Below are 26,351 nucleotides of genomic sequence, written 5' to 3'. Positions count from 1 at the left end.
ATGGCTGACGACATGTATAGGTGTATCGGTCTGGCCTTGAGTCGTACATGATAGCCAAATGGTCAGACGACTGTTTGCGATCAGCGGGGAGATCCGGGTTCGAGTCCTGGTGCGGTCAAATTTTCATGACCGTCGTTCAACTCTATACCTGATGGTTGTCGATATTCGGAAATGCGAATACATTTAATATATCAGGTCTGTTGGTGGGTGCATAACAAAGTTCAGATCTGCTTTCATCCCTTTTCAAAATGTACTTATTGACTAAAGCCTTCTCCACTTCATGGAGTGTCAGACTTTGAAACAGTGTATTACATCGGACAGATATTTGTACTGTGTGACGGCGAAGCTGCATTTCTTAGTTTCAGCCGGTGCAACGACTTATGGAGTAGGTAGTGAAGAATATTTATAAAACTCGTGCGAAGTAGTTGCTTCTACACTTTTGTTTTGGAAGTGGATGCGCACAGTACGTTGACAGCCCGTACACATCTCCAGATCCCCTGCAGCAACTGCATGTAGAGGAACTAATGCAGTATGTATAGTTCGCATGAACAGAAGAAACGTGCCAAAACTCGATCGCAAATTGCAGAGAGGAGAACCGGAAACGCCTCGACGAACACAATAACGCATTAAGGCGGAGCGACAAAATAGGCGTGTGTGTGTCTCGTCCACGTGTCACGCAGCTGATATGGCAGCAACAAGAAAAACGCACCGCCAAAGCACTCGAGAAGCTGAAATCGAAACGCATGCTGAACTACAGGAGCAGTAGACAAGTGTCTCATGTTACTAAGAGCAAATGAGTGTCTTCAAAAAAGCATGCTATTCTATAAAAAATCTAATTCACACACTACCGTATGTTAATGATGAGTTCTCACCTTCAAATAATGTACAAGAATGCAGTCGGTTGCAGCCGCAGATATTACGACAGCTGACGAAACTGCAGTTTTCAATGCAAAACTGTATCAAGTAAGCACTGCGAAAAGATATTTCCAGAAGGTAATACACACATTGTAAAGCCCCATCACACAACCCAAGATGACCGCCGACATAAGTTATCCATAGTGAATATTAATCATCAACGAGTCAGGTAGCATAACTCCGACCCCTTGTTGGTTAACAGGGACAGAGCAGGATTTCACGTAGGATTTGAGGATAAACCTCCATCTCCGTTTACGAGGTAACTTGTTAATTTAAGTCCTATTGATCCGTTAACGAACCGATTCAATAGATGGAAGTGTATGCCAGACTCTCGGTATTGTATTTTATAGGATGACCGCTGCCAAGACAATGTTCTGCAATAGCAGATTTAGTCGGTTGTTTGTAAGCGTGTGTGCCGCTTATGCTCAGTACACCGATCGATCCTCCACAGTGCTAATAGCCTGACCAACGTATGACATGCCACAACTGCAAGGAATACGGTATGTATGTATGTACTGAACCGGGGACCTAGAAGCGACGCAGAGACTTCGTCCCGCCGTAGCCCTCAGTGGTCCACAACCCCACTACAGGCCACAGCAGTCCACGCACCCCACCGCAGCGTTATTGCGCGGTTCAGTCCGTGCCACTTGCCCGGGTAAACGGCGTTGACATTTCGTCGGAGTTTGGCCCACGCATTTCTTCACTCGAACGATGTTCCTAGTTTTCGAACTCGTTTTACGGCAGTTGTGTTTTTATTCGACACACAGCCTGTCTCGCTCCATTTTGTCACTAAAGTTTGTATTGCAGCTTTTGCTGAAAAATGGTTCAAAATGGTTCAATTGGCTCTGAGCACTATGGGACTTAACTTCTGAGGTCATCAGTCCCCTAGAACTTATAACTACTTAAAACTAACTAACCTAAGGACATCACACACATTCATGCCCGAGGCAGGATTCGAACCTTCGATCGTAGCGGACGTGCGGTTCCAGACTGTAGCGCCTAGTACCGCTCGGCCACCCCGGCCGGCTGAAAAATGGTTCTGAGCACTATGGGAGTTAACGTCTACGGTCGTCAGTCCCCTAGAACCTAGAACTACTTAAACCTAACTAACCTAGGGACATCACACAACACCCAGTCATCACGAGGCCGAGGAAATCTCTGACCCGCCCGGGAATCGAACCCGGGAACTCGGGTTTAGCTGAAGGACTTGAGAAAACCCTTCCAGTCTTAAACTATTGCGCAAACAATTCTACACACGTTTTGACAATGAACTCTCTCCCTTTTATCGTGAGCACATTTTTGTGCAGCGTTCAACTTATCAGTAAACACGTCTGCCTCTCTCACTCGCTGAAACGTTATGACACACACAAGTGCGCATGGGCACATATAACAGCCACCGATTGGGGCAGATATATAACAGCCACCGAGTGGAACTTCGAAATCACTGTTTACAGCATTTGCTCTGCTGAGTTGTTGTTCTGTACGTTAACAAACTTCAAATATGCGTCAGTCCTTTAAGTATTTTCCGTGTCACTTTTATTTTCCCCGCCTTGTACACGAAAACATGTTAGCGAGGTACACTATGTAATCAAAAGTATCCAGACACCTGGCTGAAAGTGACTTACAAGTTCGCGGCGCCCTCCATCGGTAATGCTGGAATTCAATATGGTGTTGGCCCACCCTTAGATTTAATGACAACTTCCACTGTCGCAGGCAGACGTTGAGTCAGGAATTTTACTGTTGGCACTACACACGTTACGCAAAGGCCTTGCCACAGTTGCTACACCGGTTCCCGTCCGATCACCGAAGTTAAGCACTGTCGGGCGTGGCCGGCACTTGGATGGGTGACCATCCGGGCCCCCCACGCGCTGTTGCCAGTTTCCGGGGTGCACTCAGCCTCGTGATGCCAATTGAGGAGCTACTCGACCGAATAGTAGCGGCTCCGGTCAAAACCATCATAACAACCGGGAGAGCGGTGTGCTGACCCCACGGCCCTCCTATCCGCATCCTAACCTGAGGATGACACGGCGGTCGGATGGTCCCGATGGGCCACTTGTGGCCTAACGACGGAGTGTGTGTGTGTGTGTGTGTGTGTGTGTGTGTGTCTATACACCTGGCAAATGATGTTCACCGGGCATTCGCCACACCCACAACCTGCCATCAGATCGCCACATTGTGTACCGTGATTCGTCACTCCACACAACGTTTTTCCACTGTTCAGTCGTCCAGTGTTTACGCTCCTTACACCAAGCGAGGCGGCATTTGGCATTTACCGGCGTGATGTGTGGCTTATGAGCAGCCGCTCGACCATGAAATCCAAGTTTTCTCACCTCCCGCCTCTTTCCTGATGCAGTTTGGAATTCCTGGCAGAGTCCTCTTCAAAAGACAAGGCACTGCCACTATGAGGGGAGGCGAAGAAATAGGTAAAGTCTGGACCCAGTATTTTTCGTGTGGTCTACGTCGCACCAGAAAGGCACCAAACGTTTTTTCGTCCTGAATGATGGGTTGCTATTGTGTACTGTTGTACTGTTTTACTATTTTTAACGTAGAGTGTCCACAAGTGTCAAGAACGCACGTTGCAATCTCACAGCGACGGGGGGGGGGGGGGGGGGGGGTACAGTGTCGTAATGCTCTGCAGGAAGCCCGTATTCTGGGAACCTCTAGACACGGGATGCTGCAAAGATACGTAGAATGGAGTGAGAGGAGAGACCAGTCTCGCACCTTTATAGACGATAATGATGGAAGCTGAAGAAATGAATTAAAACTTGTGCCATGGGCAGAACTTGAACCTGGTCTCTTAGCTTACTAGCCATTACACCACCACAGACATACAGCCAACATAGCTGCACAGACCACCCTAGTCCAATGCCCTCACCAACAGAAACTTCAGCTCACATCTTCAGCTTATTGATTATGTCACACCTATGGCTCCTTTATATTCAAGAGCACCACACCTGGAGTCGTCAGGCTGGCACCAAGATAACTGAGTTGTTGTTGACACTGCTACGAAGCAGCAAGAACGGCTACCATTGGATAATGTAAATAAATTCAGGAGTGGGAGAACAGAACTCTCTTGGGCGATCATGGAGAAGAGCTGATTCGTTGAAATACGAAATAGGACAGATAGTGGGAGTTAGGGGTTGCCTGTTTCTAAACTCCAACACTGAAAACCCCCATGACTGGTTAATTATATTAAAACTGAGTGTGGAAGAGAGAATTTTGCATTATTAGAACGGATCTGACTGTTTAGCATGCGAAAGCATCACTGTCATGCACACAGCTCACACGTACAGAGGTAGAGTGGAAATTCTGATTCTTGCTGAGAGCGTCTCTGTAGAACTCAACTTCTTGCCGCGACTCATCAGCGCCGCTAAGCTGAGAGAGGAACTCTGATTCTGGGGTCTGAGGGAGAGTGTTCTCAGAATTTTGCAGCCACCACAGCAGCCATCGCGGCCACCACTAACACCACGTATGGTGAGCAACAGCAGTGTTGTAAGGGGCACACCAACATTTCATGCTAACATGGCGGCTTTCACACTTACAATTTTACTAGCAATCCTGAACTCATCATATGCTCAATCGAGTTACTGGGTGAATGCATGAGTCTTTCTTGTGTGATTAATATTCGGCGATCACTGTGTGATTTCTGTGACTTAGTTTTTCCCCAAATATTATGTTGACTTTAATTGCTTCACCTCAGACGCATTACGTAATCTTCGCCAAGACATTCGTACTTTAATTGCATTGTAACCCCTGTTAATCCTTTCGTGATTGATGCGATATATATGTCCCGCTAAAGTAATATGTAGCATAGAGCGTACTGTCGTCCATAGCTGACATTTATGCAGGGTATCCAATTTATATTGACCACCCTAAATAACTGTTTGTCCAGATGAAAATTACAAAATGTTTCGACCAAATGTTCTTTAGTCGCCAGGGGGACATCAATCAGCATGACTGTCTTCGTTGCAGCTTCGTTTTTTACAAAGATATGAACAGTGATCAGTTTGGATTCCGTAGAAATGTTGGAACACGTGAGGCAATACTGAACTTACGACTTATCTTGGAAGAAAGATTAAGAAAAGGCAAACCTACGTTTCTAGCATTTGTAGACTTAGAGAAAGCTTTTGACAATGTTGACTGGAATACTCTCTTTCAAATTCTGAAGGTGGCAGGGGTAAAATACAGGGAGCGAAGGGCTATTTACAATTTGTACAGAAACCAGATGGCAGTTATAAGAGTCGAGGGGCATGAAAGGGAAGCAGTGGTTGGGAAAGGAGTGAGACAGGGTTGTAGCCTCTCCCCGATGTTATTCAATCTGTATATTGAGCAAGCAGTAAAGGAAACAAAAGAAAAATTCGGAGTAGGTATTAAAATTCATGGAGAAGAAGTAAAAACTTTGAGGTTCGCCGATGACATTGTAATTCTGTCAGAGACAGCAAAGGACTTGGAAGAGCAGTTGAACGGAATGGATGGTGTCTTGAAAGGAGGATATAAGATGAACATCAACAAAAGCAAAACGAGGATAATGGAATGTAGTCAAATTAAGTCGGGTGATGCTGAGGGAATTAGATTAGGAAATGAGACACTTAAAGTAGCAAAGGAGTTTTGCTATTTAGGGAGTAAAATAACCGATGATGGTCCAAGTAGAGAGGATATAAAATTTAGACTGGCAATGGCAAGGAAAGCGTTTCTCAAGAAGAGAAATTTGTTAACATCGAATATAGATTTAGGTGTCAGGAAGTCGTTTCTGAAAGTATTTGTATGGAGTGTAGCCATGTATGGAAGTGAGACATGGACGATAACTAGTTTGGACAAGAAGAGAATAGAAGCTTTCGAAATGTGGTGCTACAGAAGAATGCTGAAGATAAGGTGGGTAGATCACGTAACTAATGAGGAGGTATTGAATAGGATTGGGGAGAAGAGAAGTTTGTGGCACAACTTGACTAGAAGAAGGGATCGGTTGGTAGGACATGTTCTGAGGCATCGAGGGATCACAAATTTAGCATTGGAGGGCAGCGTGGAGGGTAAAAATCGTAGAGGGAGACCAAGAGATCAATACACTAAGCAGATTGAGAAGGATGTAGGTTGCAGTAGGTACTGGGAGATGAAGAAGCTTGCACAGGATAGAGTAGCATGGAGAGCTGCATCAAACCAGTCTCAGGACTGAAGACCCCAACAACAACAATGAACAGTGGTAGGACTTTTTATTCGTAATTCATTTCCTCCCCTAAAGACCTATTCAAAAATGTATCACAGTGTACCATTCACTGAAACACAACGTTATTAATTACATAACACATCGTTGACTTTGAGCCCGGGATCACAAACTCGCCCACTTCCTGGAGTTGTCAGAAAACAAATGAATACCAAGTAAAAACATAACACAAAATTGACTTTGACCATTTGCCAGCAGTAGAACATTCACAGGGGCTCAAAGGGGTGACCCTGGACACCGATACACTGGTGCACTCTTTGAATGAAAGAATTATTTACTGCTTCCTGTGTTGCCTGCTGAAAAGAATTATAAGGAAACACGATACGTTCCTGTATGTCCTCTGGAGATGTTGGATTATCGCTGTAGACAACGTCTTTAATGCATCTCCAAAGAAAAACGTCCAGAGGATTTAAATCAGGAGACCTAGCAGGCCAAGTAACTGTTCCTCCTCGACCAGTCCATGTGGCCGGATACCTTCGGTTCAGAACTCGACGTGCACTCAAGGCATTATGTGCTGGACACCCATCGTGTTGATTCCACATAAGCATTCTGGTTCTTAGTGGCACTTCATCCAGAAGAGGAGGAAGAATTCGTCTGAGGAAGTTGGCATACGCTGTACCGTTTAGACTACCATCGATGAAATAAGGGCCAATAATTGCAATACCAAGCATCCCACCTCAGAAGTTAACCCTCCATTGAAGCTGATGTCCCACTTGTCTAAGCCATCGTGGGTTGTCGCTGGAACAGTAATGCATGTTACTTGTATTTTACCTGTCCTTTGTTTGAGAAGGAACATTCATCGATAAATAGAACACTGGAGAACTAAATGGGGTTGACGAGGATTTGCTGCTGTGCCCACTGACACAACTGTACATGATTCTGGAAACCATTTCCATTCATTTCATGATTTCGGAGTACATAAGGATGGGACCGGTTACGTCTAAGAATACGATGTACACTGGTTTTAGGAATGCCAATCTCGTGTTCAAGCTGTGATTTGTGCTCACATGTGGATTTATAGCAACGGAAGCGAGAACAGTAACTTCGGCGGTTTGGTCTCTGTGAGTGCTAGGACGATCGAGTTGTCGTGGGTTGAAACTTCCCGTTTCCCGAAGCGTCGCAACAAGACGAGAAAACATCCGTCGGGAAGGTAGGTTCTTGTCAGCATATCGCTCTCTATACAGTTCCGCTGCCTGCTTAGCATTTCGGCTACCTTCAACAACAACTACAACAATATAAGGCGATATGTTGATGCAGTTTGTAGGAAGTATAGCCTTTACCGTGAGCATACTCTACAAAACAGAGTTTAAAAGGACTAAAGTACTGTATTAAATGGACCGGTATGTAAGAAATCAGTATTGCAATTACTGTTCTGCTATCTTACATTCCCCATACATAAGTAGCATTTCTACCATCTCTTCGTTGGTATTCATTCTACTCACATAACTCTTCGACTGACGATGGTTGACGGAATGACGGGTGTGCATTCTACTTATGTTTACATTTTTCCTCTGTCAACGTCAGCACGTGGATGTGTTCCATCACCCCGAGCACATGCACTAAGCGCTGGGAGCGTCAACGTCAATGTTGTGTTATGTGATGAATAACGTTGTGTTTCAGTGAATAATGCAATGTGATACATTTTTGAAAAGGTCTTTAGGAGAGGAAATGAAGTACCAAATAAAAAATGCAGGGTGTGTAAGGTGCCAGGCTGAATCCTTGTATTAGTGCCACTTACAAAGTTCACGTCACAACCGCATGCAGTGAAACATTTCCTCACCCAGTAGATAGTGCGCAGTGTTCCTGACCTACCTTGCTTTGCTTTGGTTACTCAATATTGCCTTCTCGGTAGCTGCGTCCGTCTCACCTAAATCACACTGCAATTAAGAAACCAGGATCCTAGATTATGTTTTCCAAAATCAAAAGTCAAGACCGTATTCATTGTTGACACTTATGACAAACACAGTGCGATTAATTTGTTATCACTCACATACAATATTCATGTGACCAGGCCTCTTACACTTAACAATCGTCACATTAGGTAGGTCAAAATCTTCCAGTCTTTAACAATATTCACAATACGCGTTAAATGTTCAAAGCCGAATACAGTTACACTTTTTTTGGTACCGACCGGAAAAGTTAAGCTTCTGTTTCAAGTATTATCACATCACATTCCGACACCGACTTGCCGCACTTTTGCTCCGTGAGAATCTGAACGAGAACTAACTGAGAACTGGGCCAGCTCGGACCTTATATAGACGAGTGCTTGAATATTTGACTATTTCTCTTAATATACACTCCTGGAAATAGAAAAAAGAACACATTGACACCGGTGTGTCAGACCCACCATACTTGCTCCGGACACTGCGAGAGGGCTCTACAAGCAATGATCACACGCACGGCACAGCGGACACACCAGGAACCGCGGTGTTGGCCGTCGAATGGCGCTAGCTGCGCAGCGTTTGTGCACCGCCGCCGTCAGTGTCAGCCAGTTTGCCGTGGCATACGGAGCTCCATCGCAGTCTTTAACACTGGTAGCATGCCGCGACAGCGTGGACGTGAACCGTATGTGCAGTTGACGGACTTTGAGCGAGGGCGTATAGTGGGCATGCGGGAGGCCGGGTGGACGTACCGCCGAATTGCTCAACACGTGGGGCGTGAGGTCTCCACAGTACATCGATGTTATCGCCATTGGTCGGCGGAAGGTGCACGTGCCCGTCGACCTGGGACCGGACCGCAGCGACGCACGGATGCACGCCAAGACCGTAGGATCCTACGCAGTGCCGTAGGGGACCGCACCGCCACTTGCCAGCAAATTAGGGACACTGTTGCTCCTGGGGTATCGGCGAGGACCATTCGCAACCGTCTCCATGAAGCTGGGCTACGGTCCCGCACACCGTTAGGCCGTCTTCCGCTCACGCCCCAACATCGTGCAGCCCGCCTCCAGTGGTGTCGCGACAGGCGTGAATGGAGGGACGAATGGAGACGTGTCGTCTTCAGCGATGAGAGTCGCTTCTGCTTTGGTGCCAATGATGGTCGTATGCGTGTTTGGCGCCGTGCAGGTGAGCGCCACAATCAGGACTGCATACGACCAACGCACACAGGGCCAACACCCGGCATCAAGGTGTGGGGAGCGATCTCCTACACTGGCCGTACACCACTGGTGATCGTCGAGGGGACACTGAATAGTGCACGGTACATCCAAACCGTCATCGAACCCATCGTTCTACCATTCCTAGACCGGCAAGGGAACTTGCTGTTCCAACAGGACAATGCACGTCCGCATGTATCCCGTGCCACCCAACTTGCTCTAGAAGGTGTAAGTCAACTACCCTGGCCAGCAAGATCTCCGGATCTGTCCCCCATTGAGCATGTTTGGGACTGGATGAAGCGTCGTCTCACGCGGTCTGCACGTCCAGCACGAACGCTGGTCCAACTGAGGCGCCAGGTGGAAATGGCATGGCAAGCCGTTCCACAGGACTACATCCAGCATCTCTACGATCGTCTCCAAGGGAGAATAGCAGCCTGCATTGCTGCGAAAGGTGGATATACACTGTACTAGTGCCGACATTGTGCATGCTCTGTTGCCTGTGTCTATGTGCCTGTGGTTCTGTCAGTGTGATCATGTGATGTATCTGACCCCAGGAATGTGTCAATAAAGTTTCCCCTTCCTGGGACAATGAATTCACGGTGTTCTTATTTCAATTTCCAGGAGTGTATTACAGTTTATAATTTCCCAGGGTTAAAATGATCCTTTCTAATTGGTTTTGAAGTTAACTATTGTGTTTTATTACTTGAACAACATGAGTGAGCTGTATCAATTTAAATACGCTGAAGTAACTTATGCATCCGCAGAGGGAATTCCCGACTTATAACCATGGCAGGCCTCTTGAACAATAATTTTTACTTATTCAAGTTTACTTAATTCTTAATTGATGCACTTACAAAGTTGCGACTGGAGTCATTTCACGTAGAAAAATATAGGTAGCAAAAGTATCAAAACAGATCTCGGAATTATTAAGTAGTTTGGACACAATTGGCACTGAAACTCAAACAGGCTACAGATTTAAAGTCTTAATATCTATTTAACTAATAGACTTTAGGTTAATTTAAACACTTTGCTGGAAGCAGTAAAATTTTGGCTTTCTTTTTGATGCAGTCTTATAGCTGAATTCGATCTACTAGCTCACTCGAATTTTACTTAATATGTATTGTACAATATATGTCATTGTTCATAACTTTTAGTAGGATGCATTTCCAATAAAACTAATTAGCTCATTACTTTCAGAATAGATATTAGAATGAACTGAAATAATAGATTTTACTAGGGGAATTTAAACTATTTCTGAATTCTGTGCTATGAGGTTGAAGGCCACAGAATCTGTATTCAGAATCTGAGTAGTGAAAATGAAAAAAAAAGTTCATTGCTTAACTAAGTTACTGAAGGAGTGTAAAACCAAAACAGGATAGCAGTGGGAAACCCTGCTTCGTTACAGGTGCCATTTAAAAAAGTCGTACAGGTGTTCATATCTTTGTAAGAAACAAAGCTACAGCGAAGGCAATCATGCTGATTGATGTACCCCTGACGGCTAAAGAACATTTGGTCGAAACATTTTGTAATTTTCATCTGGTCTAAAGAGTTATTTAGGGTGGTCAAGATAAATGGGACACCCTGTATAGTACTGGCTTGCACCAAGGTGCTTCTGGAACTTGGAGAAAAATACTACAGACCATGGGGTGGATATACAGCACGATCATATTGGGCAACTTGTGTTTGTGGTGTGTCTGTTCCACTACCATAGCCGGCCGCTGTGGCCGTGCGGTTCTGGCGCTGCAGTCCGGAACCGCGGGACTGCTACGGTCGCAGGTTCGAATCCTGCCTCGGGCATGGGTGTGTGTGATGTCCTTAGGTTAGTTAGGTTTAAGTAGTTCTAAGTTCTAGGGGACTTATGACCTAAGATGTTGATCCCATAGTGCTCAGAGCCATTTGAACCATTTGAACCATCCACTACCATACACTTCACTTATTCCGTTGATTTGTACATAATTTGTATGTCATTTGGCTTATATGCCCCAGAAAACTTCATAGAATATAGAAAACATTGGTGTGCGGTGTGCGAAAGCCATGTTCAAATGTTATATTGAAAACATGTGTGCAATGTTTCAAGTTATACTTTTTCCCATGACTGCCATCCAGATTCTAAAATTAGTTCCGAAAATCCTAGGTTCACATGAAAGTGTGGATCTAGCTAGGTCCATGTCCCACTCCAAATGAACTCGTAATAAAGAGCTTGGTATGGTGACCATTGTCTCATTCAATAGCTTAATGAACTACCTATTATTATCACGTTTTGAGTTGCAGCACCCACTTTTCACGTGTGCTAGGGCCACATATGTTTAATAAATTCAATTCACTAAGTTATGCATTGCACAACACCTGTTAATAGATTCACGTGGTACTACGCAGAGGGAGCTGGTTACCAGCGTGGTATGCAGGTCCTTCTGAAATCCACGGAGTGACGTCGATGGTTCAGCCAGAACCTCAAAACCTCATACCAGCTGCCCACCGAAAAAATTCATTCGAATAGGCCCGTACAAAGCAATCATGTACCCGTGTTTTCCGATAGCAAAAGCGCCCTCAGCACAGGTCTCAAACCAAGACTTGCTTTTATTTCAAATTTTTGTGATGCGGATACCTTTGTGGCCGACGAGTAGAAGTGGCACTCGCCATAGCTGGGAGATCCTACAAAATGTCACCGCATTCTTCATTGTAAAGTTCTGTTAATGTGGGTAAGGAATAGAACGGACACAGCAACGGTGGCAGTTGAGTGCGGCAGCCACATGGAGCTGTGGGATAGAGGTGGCCACCACGACGCAGCAGAAAACACAACAGGACAGCTGACAGCTGACAGCCGGGGCTCGCGTGGGGCCAGCGACACAGCCACACAGAAGGGAGAACCGATCGAGGTACTCAAAGTACCCTCCACCACACACCGTCAGGTGGCTTGCTGAGTATGGATGTAGATGTAGAAGCCAGCGAAAGGCTTAGAAAGGACTGCAATAGACGATTTTCATTATGTGAACGGATATCTGGTGGTTTGGGATTTACTAAATAAACTCAATGGTCAACAAATGGTCACAAGTGACTTCCTGGGTCGCAATTTATACATTCAAATCGTTGTGGGGTCGTTCACAGCAAGTCTACCTCATGTCTGAGTAAGTTTAAAAAATCGCATATTTCGTCGAAAACAGACATTCTGAATCAGTGGGTGTGTACAAAATATAAGTTGGCTCTTACTCAGGAGATAACAGCAACGAGCCACTTTTTATAATGCTATTTATTTGTTCAAATAGCGCCGTTACCGGTTTCGAACCAACAGGTTCATCATCAGACGGTTTGTTCGCCTTAAGACACATTTTACATTAAAAACTAAAACTCCTCCCGAACAGGCCACGGAGGCCCAACTGTACCGACCGGCCGCCGTGTCCTCCTCAGCCCACAGGCGTCACTGGATGCGGATATGGAGGCAAACTTAGGAGCTACTTGATTGACAAGTAGCAGCCCCAGTCTCGGAAACTGACATTTTACATTAGCTTTCACTTTTTGTTCTCCCAAATGACAAAATTCCCTTGGGGTCGTGCTGTCCTACAACCAAAACAAGATGTCAGGCAATGTCTATTTAACTGTAATTGCGGCTCACAACGATTTGTTTACATCCTTTAAAACTTCTTATAGTTAAAATTCCCTCGAGATATTTTACGTTTATCTACGATGTTGATGGCAGCTGAAGAAGTTAATTTAAGTTTGTGCCATGGCCGTGACTTGAACCGAGGCCTCGCTGCTTATTAAGCAGAAATGCTATCCACTGCACGACGGCACCACCCTCCCTAAAGCTCTTCCACGGATCACCCAAGTCCAATGCGCCCCCCTCCCCCCTCCCCCTCCTCCCTCCCAACAACAAACTTCATATTTTCAGCTTATTCTCCCCTTCTTAGATGGTCATTGTTGTCTAGGCTCTCCTTCATTGGAATAGCACCCCAGTGCTGGACGTAATGGGGAAGTCCTGTACCCCAGGTGTAGGTGATCTATAGATCTTATAATTAAACTTTCCTCGAGACATTTGAGTCTCATCTTTATCTACGATAATGATGTGTGTTGAAGAAATGAGTTAAAATTTTTGTCACAGCTGGGATTTCAACATGGGTTCCATGTCTTACTTTTTTTTTTAATCGTTGGGTTTGGTCGTTGCGGACGTCACATTACATCCGTTAAAGTTCGTTTTGTTGATCCTTCCGCTCAGTTTTTTATTAGAGAGGCCAACCGGCGCTCTGACCGAACACGCTGAGCTACCGTGCCGGCATTCTAGGGAACAATGCTAGCCATTACACCACAACAGCACTGAGAGACAGAAGAGGAAGATAGACTGAAGTTGTGAACTGAAGTGTGTGCTGGGCTTGGCTGGTCTGTGCAGCAGTGTTAGCTATAGTGCTGTGTTGGTGTAATGGTTGCACTCCTCGTTAGTAAGCAAGTCCCGGCCACAGCATATATTCTAATTCATTTCTTCAGAGTCCATCATTACGATAGTTTAAAATTTCATCATTTGGGAGAACAAAAATGAAAGCTAATGTAAAATGTATCTTAACGTAAACAAAAAGTCTGATGATGAACTTCCCAGTTCGAAAGTGGTAACGGCGCTCTCTGAATAAATTGCATTATAAAAAGTGGTTGATCGCTGTTATCTTCTCTGTGAGAGTCAGCCTATAAATAAATACACTGCCCGACTGAAACAGTAAAGCAGCGAGAAGGTTGGAGGAGACGGAATGAAAACTTCACAACTTTAGAAGTTATGTGGTAATATTCCAGTGACTGAAAAATCGAATCAGGTTTTCAAAGAACCTTTCAGTGCGAGCGCATTTATCAGCGTAAAAAATTTAAAATTGTTGTAAATTCCTATGGAACCAAACTTCTGAGGTCATCGGTCCCTAGGCTTACACACTGCTTAATTTAACTGTAACTTACGCTAAGGATGAACTGTCAATTAGGGCAGTTCACAAACAACAACTCAACTACACATGTTATTCCAAAACGTTATCGTGGAACTAGGGGCAAGGAGGTGTTGGTGAAATAACACACACTGCTCAGGTTATCTCTTTTATTTTAAAGTTTTTCTAAATAATAAATTTTTAAGTCTGGCTTAAAAAAAAACAATTTCAAAACAATTTCGAATAGCTGACAAATTTTCTTTATGAAAAGGAGATTGCCAGGCATGACGTTAACAAATTCCCAATAGTAAGATTTTAACTTGACATGTGTATTAAAAAAAAAAAACTCTTAAATAGCTGGCAAATTTTCTCTATGTAAAGGATATTGCAAGGTATGACGTTAACTTCCCAATAGTAAGATTTTAAACTTGTTATATCTACAAGACAACAATTCCTTCAAAAAAACCCCTTTATGTAGCTGGTTTGTACTAAAGCTAAAATAGTTGTCTCTCGCCAGTTAAATAACTTATATTACACCTGTCATTTGTTACAAGATAAATGTGAATAAGCCAGCACACAAACCTTCAAATTAAAGGCAGTTCCCAAAAAAATCATCATCATCATCATCATCATCATCATTTAAGACAGATTATGCCTTTCAGCGTTCAGTCTGGAGCATAGCCCCCCTTATACAGTTCCTCCATGATCCCCTATTCAGTGCTAACATTGGTGCCTCTTCTGATGTTAAACCTATTACTTCAAAATCATTCTTAACCGAATCCAGGTACCTTCTCCTCGGTCTGCCCCGACTCCTCCTACCCTCTACTGCTGAATCCATGAGTCTCTTGGGTAACCTTGCTTCTCCCATGCGTGTAACATGACCCCACCATCTAAGCCTGTTCGCCCTGACTGCTACATCTATAGAGTTCATTCCCAGTTTTTCTTTGATTTCCTCATTGTGGACACCCTCCTGCCATTGTTCCCATCTACTAGTAGCCGCAATCATCCTAGCTACTTTCATATCCGTAACCTCAACCTTGTTGATAAGGTAACCTAAATCCACCCAGCTTTCGCTCCCATACAACAAAGTTGGTCGAAACATTGAACGGTGCGCAGATAACTTAGTCTTGGTACTGACTTCCTTCTTGCAGAAGAGAGTAGATCGTAGCTGAGCGCTCACTGCATTAGCTTTGCTACACCTCGCTTCCAGTTCTTTCACTATGTTGCCATCGTGTGAGAATATGCATCCTAAGTACTTGAAACCGTCCACCTGTTCTAACTCTGTTCCTCCTATTTGGCACTCAACCCGTTTATATTTCTTACCCACTGACATAACTTTCGTTTTGGAGATGCTAATCTTCATACCATAGTCCTTACATTTCTGATCTACCTCTGAAATATTACTTTGCAAACTTTCAATCGAATCTGCCATCACAACTAAGTCATCCGCATATGCAAGACTGCTTATTTTGTGTTCACATATCTTAATTTCACCCAGACAGTCTATTGTTTTCAACATATGATCCATAAATAATATGAACAACAGTGGAGACAGGTTGCAGCCTTGTCTTACCCCTGACACTACTCTGAACCATGAACTCAATTTACCATCAACTCTAACTGCTGCCTGACTATCCATGTAAAGACCTTTAATTGCTTGCAAAAGTTTGCCTCCTATTCCATAATCTTGTAGAACAGACAATAACTTCCTCCTAGGAACCCGGTCATATGCCTTTTCTAGATCTATAAAGCATATATACAGTTCCCTGTTCCACTCACAACACTTCTCCATTATTTGCCGTAAGCTAAAGATCTGGTCCTGACAACCTCTAAGAGGACTAAACCCACACTGATTTTCATCCAATTGGTCCTCAACTAATACTCGCACTTTCCTTTCAACAATACCTGAGAAGATTTTACCCACAACGCTGATTAAAGAGATACCTCTGTAGTTGTTACAATCTTTTCTGTTTCCATGTTTAAAGATTGGTGTGATTACTGCTTTTGTCCAGTCTGATGGAACCTGTCCCGACTCCCAAGCGATTTCAATTATCCTGTGTAGCCATTTAAGACCTGACATTCCACTGTGTTTGATGAGTTCCAACTTAATTTCATCCACCCCAGCCGCTTTATTGCACTGCAATCTATTGACCATTTTTTCCACTTCCTCAAATGTGATCCTATTTCCATCATCATTCCTATCCCATTCTACCTCGAAATCTGAAACATTACTGATCGCATTTTCACCTACATTGAGCAACTCTTCAAAATATTCCCTCCATCTGCCCAAGGCATCCACAGGATTCACCAGCAGTTTTCCTGACCTGTCCAAAATACTTGTCATTTCCTTCTTACCTCCCTTTCGAAGACTGCTAATTACACTCCAGAATGGTTTTCCAGCAGCTTGACCCATAGTCTCCAACCTGTTTCCAAAGTCTTCCCACGATTTCTTCTTGGATGCTGCAATTATCTGTTTGGCTTTGTTTCTTTCTTCAACATAACTTTCTCTGTCTACCTGGGTTCTGGTATGTAGCCATTTTTGATACGCCTTCTTTTTCCTTTTACGGGCTGCCTTGAAGGTATCATTCCACCAAGCTGTTTGCGGCATCCTACTTTTACACACTACTGTTCCAAGCCATTCTTTAGTCACTTCTAGTACTGTGTCCCTGTACCTCGTCCATTCCTTTTCCAATGACTGTAATTGACTACATTCAACTAACTGGTACCTTTCTGAGATCGCTGTTATGTACTTGTGCCTGATTTCCTTAACCTGAAGTTCCTCCACTCTTATCCTCCTAAAAAAAAAAAAAAAAAAAAAAAAAAAAAATCCTTAGCTCGGTGAGGGAGTGACAGGTGGTGTAAAGGAGCCCAAATCACAATAGTCGGAATATGGGTGGTCTACAGGGCCACAGCAGATCAGCCCCAAAACTTCCATTACAAGCCACCACCACCCCGAGTTACCCAAAACCAGAAGATGTAGCGAGGGCGGCGCCTGCACAGACTCCGAACCACAAAGACCGGCGACACGGACCCTAAATCACCCAATCGAGGTGTGAATGAAACGGCCCGAGCAAAAAGCAATTACCACATTCCTGCGGACAGCAAACGAAAACTGTGCTGGGAAGACCCCAACAAAACCACTGGTAAGGAAACTCATACACTTCACTAGAACATGAACGTGCTACATAAAAACAGTACTCAATTTCGCACACTCCAACACAGCGCTGGGAACACGTTGCACATCCTTATGCTCGTCAGAGCCAACCGCTGCCCCTGACAGCCAAGAGGTCGGCCAAAGCACGTGGCGAGCAGCTGGCGACCCCCAGCAGCAGGGCCCCGCTCGCGCCACCACCTCTCTCGGTCACCGCCCAGTACGTACTGCCTAGATCGTCACGCGACCCTACACTTGCTCCACCTCCCGCCAGAGGGCGGTAGCGATCCAAATGGCGCGCCAAACTGAAAGCGCCACCGGAAACACTAGACGCGAAGCGAAAGCACTCCCCCCTTCCATCCTGTTTCTTCCCCACCTCCCCTCTCTTTGCCCCCTTCTCTCCCCCGAGTCCTTTTACATTTCCCTCCTCTGCCTCCTCTCATTCCCTCTCGCGTCTGCCCTTTTCCCCCTTTATTAGTCCTCTCCCTCCTTGGTTCCCCCCCCTTTTTCGTTCTTTTCCTTCCTCCATCCTTGTTCTTCCCCCTCCTCCAGATTCCCCCCCCCCCCCCCCATCTGCCTTTGGCTTGGGAGTGTCATCTTTGTGCCGCCACTTTCGTGCAGTGTTCTACGGTGAGTGTTCTACAGTGAGTGTTTTACAGTGAGTGTTCCGTGTTGTGTTTTTTGGGAAGTGTTGCGAACTGCCATCATACTGTTGCTGGGTGTGCCTTTTATCTCTTGCGAACAGAAACCACATTTCGCCGTGTTTTTTAATTGTGTGTGTACTATGTTACTTGTCTGATTCGCCGGCCGCGGTGGTCTAGCGGTTCTAGGCGCTCAGTCCGGAACCGCGGGACCGCTACGGTCGCAGGTTCGAATCCTGCCTCGGGCATGGATGTGTGTGATATCCTTAGGTTAGGTAGGTTCTAGGGAACTGATGACCTCAGATGTTAAGTCCCATAGTGCTCAGAGCCATTTTTTTTGTCTGATTCCTGTGTCTTTTATTAACGTTGCCAACCCCTTTTGCTTTTTGTTTTAACTTTCCGCATTTTTCCGCCATTTTACACTTGACGTCGCCGTTTTATCGCCTGTTTTTCTTGTTTCTTTTCTTCTTCCGTTTTTTAAAATAAAAGGCTGTAGGCTGTAGAGCAGTGTACTAAGCTGCTGCGAGCCCGCCCCCTTCGGGGGGGATGGAAAATCAATAAAGGAAAAAAAAAAACGAAAGCACTCCGCCTGACGCGCTTTTCGAAGAGTCGGACACAACTACGGCTCGAAGGACAGCACACACACCCATGCCCGAGGGAGGACTCGAACCTCCGACGGGGGGAGCCGCTAGGACCGTGGCAAGGCGCCTTGTCGGTGTGACACTGCACCCTGTCCAACCCGAATAAATGGAATGACTCGGTTCGAAAGGGTGTTTGTTGTAGCTGCTCCTTCCTATCCTAGATACTGGCACTGCAAACTACAAACAATGCTGATGGAGAAACATCCGCAACTATTGTAGCAGAGGTTAAAAATACCGCTTCTGTTGTAAGGTACTATTTCTTTTCCCGTGATTAAGCCACCAATGGTTCTAGGCTCTTAGTTGCCCATCGTCAAGTGTGATAACTTTGTGCTGTGACGCTGAGGGCCGCGACTGACAAGTATGGGACGCTGTGAACCTCCAGCGAGTTCATAGCACGGCGCTGGCCTGCGTTCTCTGGTGGTACACTGCGTCCCATACTCGTCCATCGCGGTCACTTGGGGTCACAGTACGAAGTTATCAAACCTGATGATGGGCACCTAGGAGCCCGAAACCGGTCGTGGCTTAAGCATTGGAAAATAAAAGAAACTTTACAACTGAATCGATATGTTTAACCTCTGCTAGAGGCACAGAGACAGAATTGATGTTCGAGAAGGTCATACACACGTTCTATTGGGGGCAGATCTGAGGATTTTGTTCACCACCGGAATACCTCAACATCACTTAGACAGCTTATAGACACACGCGTCATGTGTGGACGAGTACTGTCTCGTTGATAAATTGCACCACGGTACTGTCACATGGGAGGCAACATACGGGGACGCAGGATGTCTGTCACGTACTGTTGTGCCGTCAGAGTTTCATCATGTACTACCAGTCGTGATCTGAAGACATACCCGATTACTCCCGCATCATGGTGCCAGGAGTAATACAGCTGTGCCTCTCCAAACCTTCTTAGAATGGAATTTCTCCCCATGTCGTCGCGTGGGGTAGCCGCACGGTCTTGGACGCCTTGCCACGGTTCGTGAGACTACTCCCCCCCTCCTCCCCAATCAGAGGTTCGAGTCCTCCCTCGGGCCTGGTTGTGTGTGTTGTCCTTAGCGTAAGTTAGTTTCAGTTAGATTAAATAGTGTGTAAGCCTAGGGACCAATGACCTCAGCAGTTTGATCCCATAGGAACTAACAACAAATTTCCAAAATTTTCTCCCCATGTCATCGCTGTTTTCGTCATCCAAAGTAGTGGAGAACCACGATTCATAGTTGAACACAACGTGATGCACTAATGAGTAGTCCATGCCTGCTGTTCGTGGCACCACTCCAAACTCAGCCGTCTGTGTTGTGGTGTTAGCAGCAGCCTACGTATGGGAAGGTAAATTCCTGGTCCGACTGCTGCTAGTCTCCAAACCGTCACTTGTTCTCGGATGGCAGGCTCAGATGTGTAGGAGTTACGGTATCCTTGGTGCACAATACGGCGATCTTCTTACGCGTTCAGACGTGGGACCTCGGCAGTGAGAAGGCCCGCCCTCACACACTCAACATCGGACCTCTGTGTAACATTATGGAGATGTTATTGGTAGATTCAGTAAAACTTTCTGGTTCATCTTTACGGTCTTTTCAAATTCTCCACACAATGTTTCGGCAGATATCGTTTGTAGAAACCATGTAAGTTCTATAGACAAAACAATATATTGTGGATTTTGCAGCTTACCGAAAATTATCTTCAGTGTAGACCTACAACCATATTAGCAACCACACATTTACCAAGAAAATATGAATTTTTGGAACAGACAAAATGCATGTTACATGTAAACAAACATCTGAACAGTGACATAATGAGAAATAGCCATGATACTTTTAATAACAAATCAAAAGACGAAAATTACAAATTGTGCAATATTGTTAAATTTTAAATCATGTTTTGGGACTTTGTCTCATCCATAAACTTAGGAGACAGACTCACTGAAATGATTCCTAGTTTTTGTCAGTTCTATCCAAAATAGAAAATACGAGGGCTATTCGGAAAGTAGGGTCCGATTCGGCGTGGAATGGAAAATACAGTGAAAATCTGATGAAGCTTTGCACAGATGGTTGGGCACTGTGTCTAGTATGTCCGTCGATCGCATCATGTCGCTCTTTTCAGTTCTGAGCTCACAGTGAGGACGTAAAGATGGCTGGAAATTAGCGTCTCCCGCAAAATATGAGGGCCTTGCGAAAGATTTCGCCTGAAGCTATGCAATCCACAGAACACAACTGTCATGCGTTTCGTTCTACACGACAATTCTCGGCCGCACTCTGCAGGGGCAATGCAGATGCTCCTGCAGCGTTTTCGATGGGAAGTGTTCGATCAACCACAATACAGACCGTAATTGGCTGCCCTAAGGTTCATGCTCTGTGCACATGAACCGCTGGCTATGAAGACAACCTTCTGGCGCAGACATCGAACTATAGACCAGTGTAGAGAATTGGCAGAAAGCACAGGCGGCCGCCTTCTATGACAATGGCACTGGAAAGTCGGTACAGCTCTACGACAGATGTCTTTAAGTCGGAACGGCGACTATGTAGGTAAGTACCTGGAAGCTATAGCAAACTCTTGCAAATAAAACATTTTCGATTTGTACAGTGGTTTCCATTTCGCGACCGATCGGACCTCACTTTCCGAACAGCCCTCGTAGCTACATTTTAAATATGAAAGTTGCGTCGTAATTTTGAGTTAAAAAGTATCATTGATTCACAAAACTGTTCACACCAAAACAACTTTTATTATTTGTTAATCTTGATGTGGAACTTAAAATAGATGTAACCCATTCGTAGAAAACACAATACTGCAAAACACCTGTTTGACAATCACAGTGCAAAACACGCCGACGTCAAATTAAGTAAACCATTATCAACACAATATAAACATCACATTGTCGTAAATAATTAGCAATAGTTACAGTTTCACATTTTTCTTGTTTTTGTAATAGCATTAACGTATGTCAAAAACTTGCAAATAGAATCCAGAATAAGAACGCCAGCCTGAACCTGAAAGTTTTAAGAGGTCTTTGACATCTCGATGTAGACGACGCCCTGGGATGTCAAGGATGGTAGCAAGTGGACGTGTCTTCAGAGCCCCTCTAAAAACTGCTGTCACCACTAATACATGTGAATATTGTAGCCAGTAGTGAAAGCGTAATTTGAATTTGGAAGTAAACCATGCAGTAGAAAATGACATCAAGGTCAGGACTTTTTTTTAAAGGCAAATGTCAGATCTCTTACCAGAACCTATTTTTATAAACTTGCACACGAAGCAGCAGCAGCCTGAGAGACAATGCCCAAAACTTCAACAACACCAAAAATCTAAGTACAATTCAGCCACGCCTCCTTTACTTTGTCCAAATTTAATTACTCTAGGGTCGAAGACGATTACTGCAATCCGGTCACCCCCCCCCCAAAAGGTGTTAGGACAGGTGGATGAAGTGTAGTTAAAACTGTCAATTCCGAATATCCCAGAATTCTGAATATTACGCGATTCAAACAGCTGGCCAAATGGAGGTCCACAATGAGGCCGCTGTCAAACTGTGTCAGTTGCTGAAACGTGTGTCACACGAGTACGCCGCACCTCCGTGTCTTTCACTCAACATGTAACACTATTCACGACTTTTATATGCAGTGCCACACTAAACACAAGCAAAAGCTAATGCACTTTAGCGTCCATCCTACCCATCAGAGAGAACTGCGATTCTAATCATTCATACAGTATAATCTTCAGTGGTGCGTGTGTGTCAGAACTTACGTTGACATCGAACGGTATCTTCTGCATGTTATACTTTTTTTGTCAGGCATTGTATATGGTAGCGTGTAACTTGTAAAACTAGAAGTTTTTAATTTTAGTTTTTTTTTCGCATTTACTTGCAAGTTCATATTCATAACAAGGAAGATATGCTGAAGGTTAGATGGGTAGATCGGAAAGATAATGAGGACATATTGAACCGAATAGGAGAGTAAAGAGCCGTATTGCACAACTCCACGCTAAAAAGGAGAGGTTGATAGGATATATTCTGCTACATCAACGTACATGTAATTTGGAAATGGAGGAAGGAGGAGTAAAATCAGGAAGACTAAGGATTGAATACTTTAGGAAGGTTAAAATGGATGTAGATTGCAGTAATTATTCAGATATGAAGAGACTCAGACTGAATAACGTAGGCCCGCTGTGCCCACCCAACTTCTGAGTGAAGACTTCAACAACAGCAAGTGGCATATGTTGCTTTAATTACTTTCAGATATCTTACTCGTATCGACATTCTGTCATTTTCAAAGGTTATAAAATGCAACACGAAACTTATCAAAAGAAAGGAAAATATGTTAAATTTCACCATTGACTAGAGGCATGGTATAATGAATAGGACATGGCTTTCTAGCTCAGCAGTGTTACGTCAATGATATAAAATTGTTCATTACATACCTTGTACCTCGTCAACATTCTCAATTGTGAGACAAGTGCAAATAGCTACCTACGAACAAATTGGAAAACAAGTGGTCTAAGGCACTAGGCTGCACTGGATACAAAATACAGGCTGCAATTGTTTGATCGCAACTACATTTTCATCGAAGATCGTATAAAAACAGTTTCACCAGCAAACAATTTATGGAAACCACTTTACAATGTTGTACGAAAAGCTGCTGGTTATAAAACAATGCGTAACAGACATTTTGATGGTCAAAAGTGACACATTGGAAGAAGCCACTGAGTGGTGCTAGAGTACATGTGGCCAACTGTCTGTCAACAAACCACTTTTGACGACTTACAGTGTGTAGCATCAGTAAAAGTCCTACATCTACATGGATACTCTAAAAATCACATTTAAGTGCCTGGCAGAGGGTTCATCGAACCACCTTCACAATTCTCTATTATTCCAAACTCCAAATAGCGCGCAGAAGGAATGAACACCTACATTTTTCCGTACGACCTCTGATTTCCCTTATTTTATCGTCGTGATCGTTTCTCCCTATGTAGGTCGGTGTCAACAAAATATTTTCGCACTCGGAGGAGAAAGTTGGTGATTGGAATTTCGTGAGAAGATTCCGTCGCAACAAAAAACGCCTTTCTTTTAATGGTGTCCAGCACAAATCCCGTATTATTTCTGTGACACTCTCTCCCATACAAAACGTGCTGCCTTTCTTTGAACTTTTTCGATGTACTCCGCCAGTCCTATCTGGTAAGGATTCCACATCGTGCAGCAGTATTCTAAAAGAGGACGGACAAGCGTAGTGTAGGCAGTTTCCTTAGTAGGTCTGTTACATTTTCTAAGTGTCCTGCCAATAAAACGCAGCCTTTGGTTAGCCTTCCCCACAACATTTTCTATGTGTTCTTTCCAATTTAACTTGTTCATAATTGTAATACCTAGGTATTTAGTTGAATTCACGGCTTTTAGATTAGACTGATTTATCGTGTAACCGAAGTTTAACGAATTCCTTTTAGCACTCATGTGGATGACCTCACACTTTTCGTTATTTAGGGTCAACTGACACTTTTCGCACCATTCAGATATTTTTTCTAAAACGTTTTGCAGTTTGTTTTTATCTTCTGATGACTTTACTAGTCGATAAACGACAGCGTCATCTGCAAACAACCAAAGACGGCTGCTCAGTTGTCTCCCAAATCGTTTATATACATAAGGAACAGCAAAGGACCTATAACACTACCTTGGGGAAAGCCAGAAATGACTTTTGTTTTACTCGATGACTTTCCGTCAATTACAACGAACTGTGACCTATCTGACAGGAAATCACAAATCCAGTCACATAACTGAGACGATATTCCATAAGCATGCAATTTCACTACGAGCCGCTTGTGTGGTAAAGTGTCAAAAGCCTTCCGGAAATCCAGGAATACGGAATCGATCTACAATTCCTTGTCAATAGCACTCAGCACTTCATGTGAATAAAGAGCTAGTTGTGTTTCACAGGAACGATGTTTTCTAAACCCATGTTGACTGTGTGTCAATAGACCATTTACCTCGAGGTAATTCATACTGTTCGAACGCAATATATGTTCTAAAATCTTGCTGCATATCGACGCTAACGATATGGGCCTGTAATTTAGTGGATTACTCCTACTACCTTTCTTGAACATTGGTGTAACCTGTGCAACTTTCCAGTCTTTGGGTACGGATCTTTCGTCGAGCGAACGGTCGTATATGATTGTTAAGTATGGACTTAATGCATCAGCATACTCGGAAAGGAACCTAATTGATATACAGTCTGGACCAGAAGACTTGATTTTATTAAGTGATTTAAGTTGCTTCACTACTCCGAAGATATTTACTTCTACGTTACTCACGTTGGCAGCTGTTCTCAGTTCGGATTCTGGAATACTTACTTCGTCTTCTTTTGTGAAGGCATTTCGGAAGGCTGTGTTTAGTAACTCTGCTTTGGCAGCGCTGTCTCCGATAGTATCTCCATTGTTATCGCGCAGAGGAGGCATTGATTGTTTCTTGCCGCTATCATACTTCACATACGACCAGAATCTCTTTGGCGTCTCGCATTGAACTCGGCGCTAAATTTCCAGCTTCTGCAAAGGATCGCCAATCTTGGGGATTTTGCGTCTGTTTAAATTTTGCATGTTTGTTTCGTTGTTTCGCCGGCCGAAGTGGCCGTGCGGTTCTAGGCGCTGCAGTCTGGAACCGCGAGACCGCTACGGTCGCCGGTTCGAAACCTGCCTCGGGCATGGATGTGTGTGATGTCCTGAGGTTAGTTAGGTTTAACAAGTTCTAAGTTCTAGGGGACTTATGACCTCAGAAGTTGAGTCCCATAGTGCTCAGATCCATTTGAACCATTTTTCTCATTGTTTCTGCAACAGTGTTATAACACGTTTTGTGTAGCAAGGAGGATCAGCTCCGTCGTTTGTTAGTTTATTTGGTATAAATCTCTCAATTGCTACCGATGCTACCGACACTATTTCTTTGAATTAAAGCCACATCTGGTCTACACTTATATTATTAATTTGGAATGAGTGGAGATTGTCTCTCAGAAAGGCGTGAAGATAATTTTTATCTGTTTTTTTATAATAGGTATATTTTTCGCTTATTTTTCGAGGATTTGGGTATTACAATATTCAATCTTCCTACGACAACCCAGTGTTCACTAATCCCTATATCGATTTTGATGCTCGTTGACATATTGAAAAATCGTGGAGCAATTATAGTAACGCTGTTTTCGAAGGTTTACAATTTGTGTAAAAAGCAAAACACGGGGGGGGGGGGGGGGGGGGGTTATATGACTGATATAGACTGATATAGAACTGGTATGGTACGAAACCATATTCTACTGATTAAACTATGCCTGTGATCAAAGATGAAGTGTAACATATATTCATATCTTTTGATAACAGTTTCGTGTTGTATTTTATAGCCTCTGTAAATTACTCGACGTCGAAATGCGTAAGGCGATTTTGGAAATAATAAAAAGTATATTCAAGACGTCTGAAAGTGCATTCACATGGCCGCTTCGTCTCATAGCATTTTCATACAAACTGCAGCTCAGATGCGAATGCACGGAAGAGAACTTTTCTTTCGAATATGTGACGCTGATGGAGCAGATTTAATATATTCAAGAAGAACTGCACGGTGTATTCACAGCCGGTAGGGGACCGCCTGCGTCGTGAGATCGCCAGGAGTGGGCAACACGTTTCGCAGCTCTGTTGAGCAGGTAGCCTAAGCTGCGGACTAGACCGTGATCACAATGCCGTCACTCTCACTTCTTGTTACTCATCAAAATTTAATATTACTGCCTTACAGCAGTAACAGACTTTGCACGGTAATAAAAGGCAAAAACTTTGTTTGAGCAATTTCAGAGTGTCTG

General features: G+C 44.1%; 1 pseudogene; it reads left to right on the top strand.

The window, feature by feature from the left end:
• Nucleotides 1-2,673: 2,673 nt before the first annotated feature.
• On the top strand, nt 2,674-2,792 carry LOC126177605 (5S ribosomal RNA; annotated as a pseudogene).
• The last annotated feature ends 23,559 nt before the right edge of the window (nt 2,793-26,351 follow it).

This window comes from Schistocerca cancellata, chromosome 3 (assembly GCF_023864275.1).
Source record: "Schistocerca cancellata isolate TAMUIC-IGC-003103 chromosome 3, iqSchCanc2.1, whole genome shotgun sequence".
Classification (NCBI taxonomy): Eukaryota; Metazoa; Arthropoda; class Insecta; order Orthoptera; family Acrididae; genus Schistocerca; species Schistocerca cancellata.
Note: the sequence above shows the minus strand (reverse complement) of the source record. Positions and strands in the feature narration are given on the sequence as shown.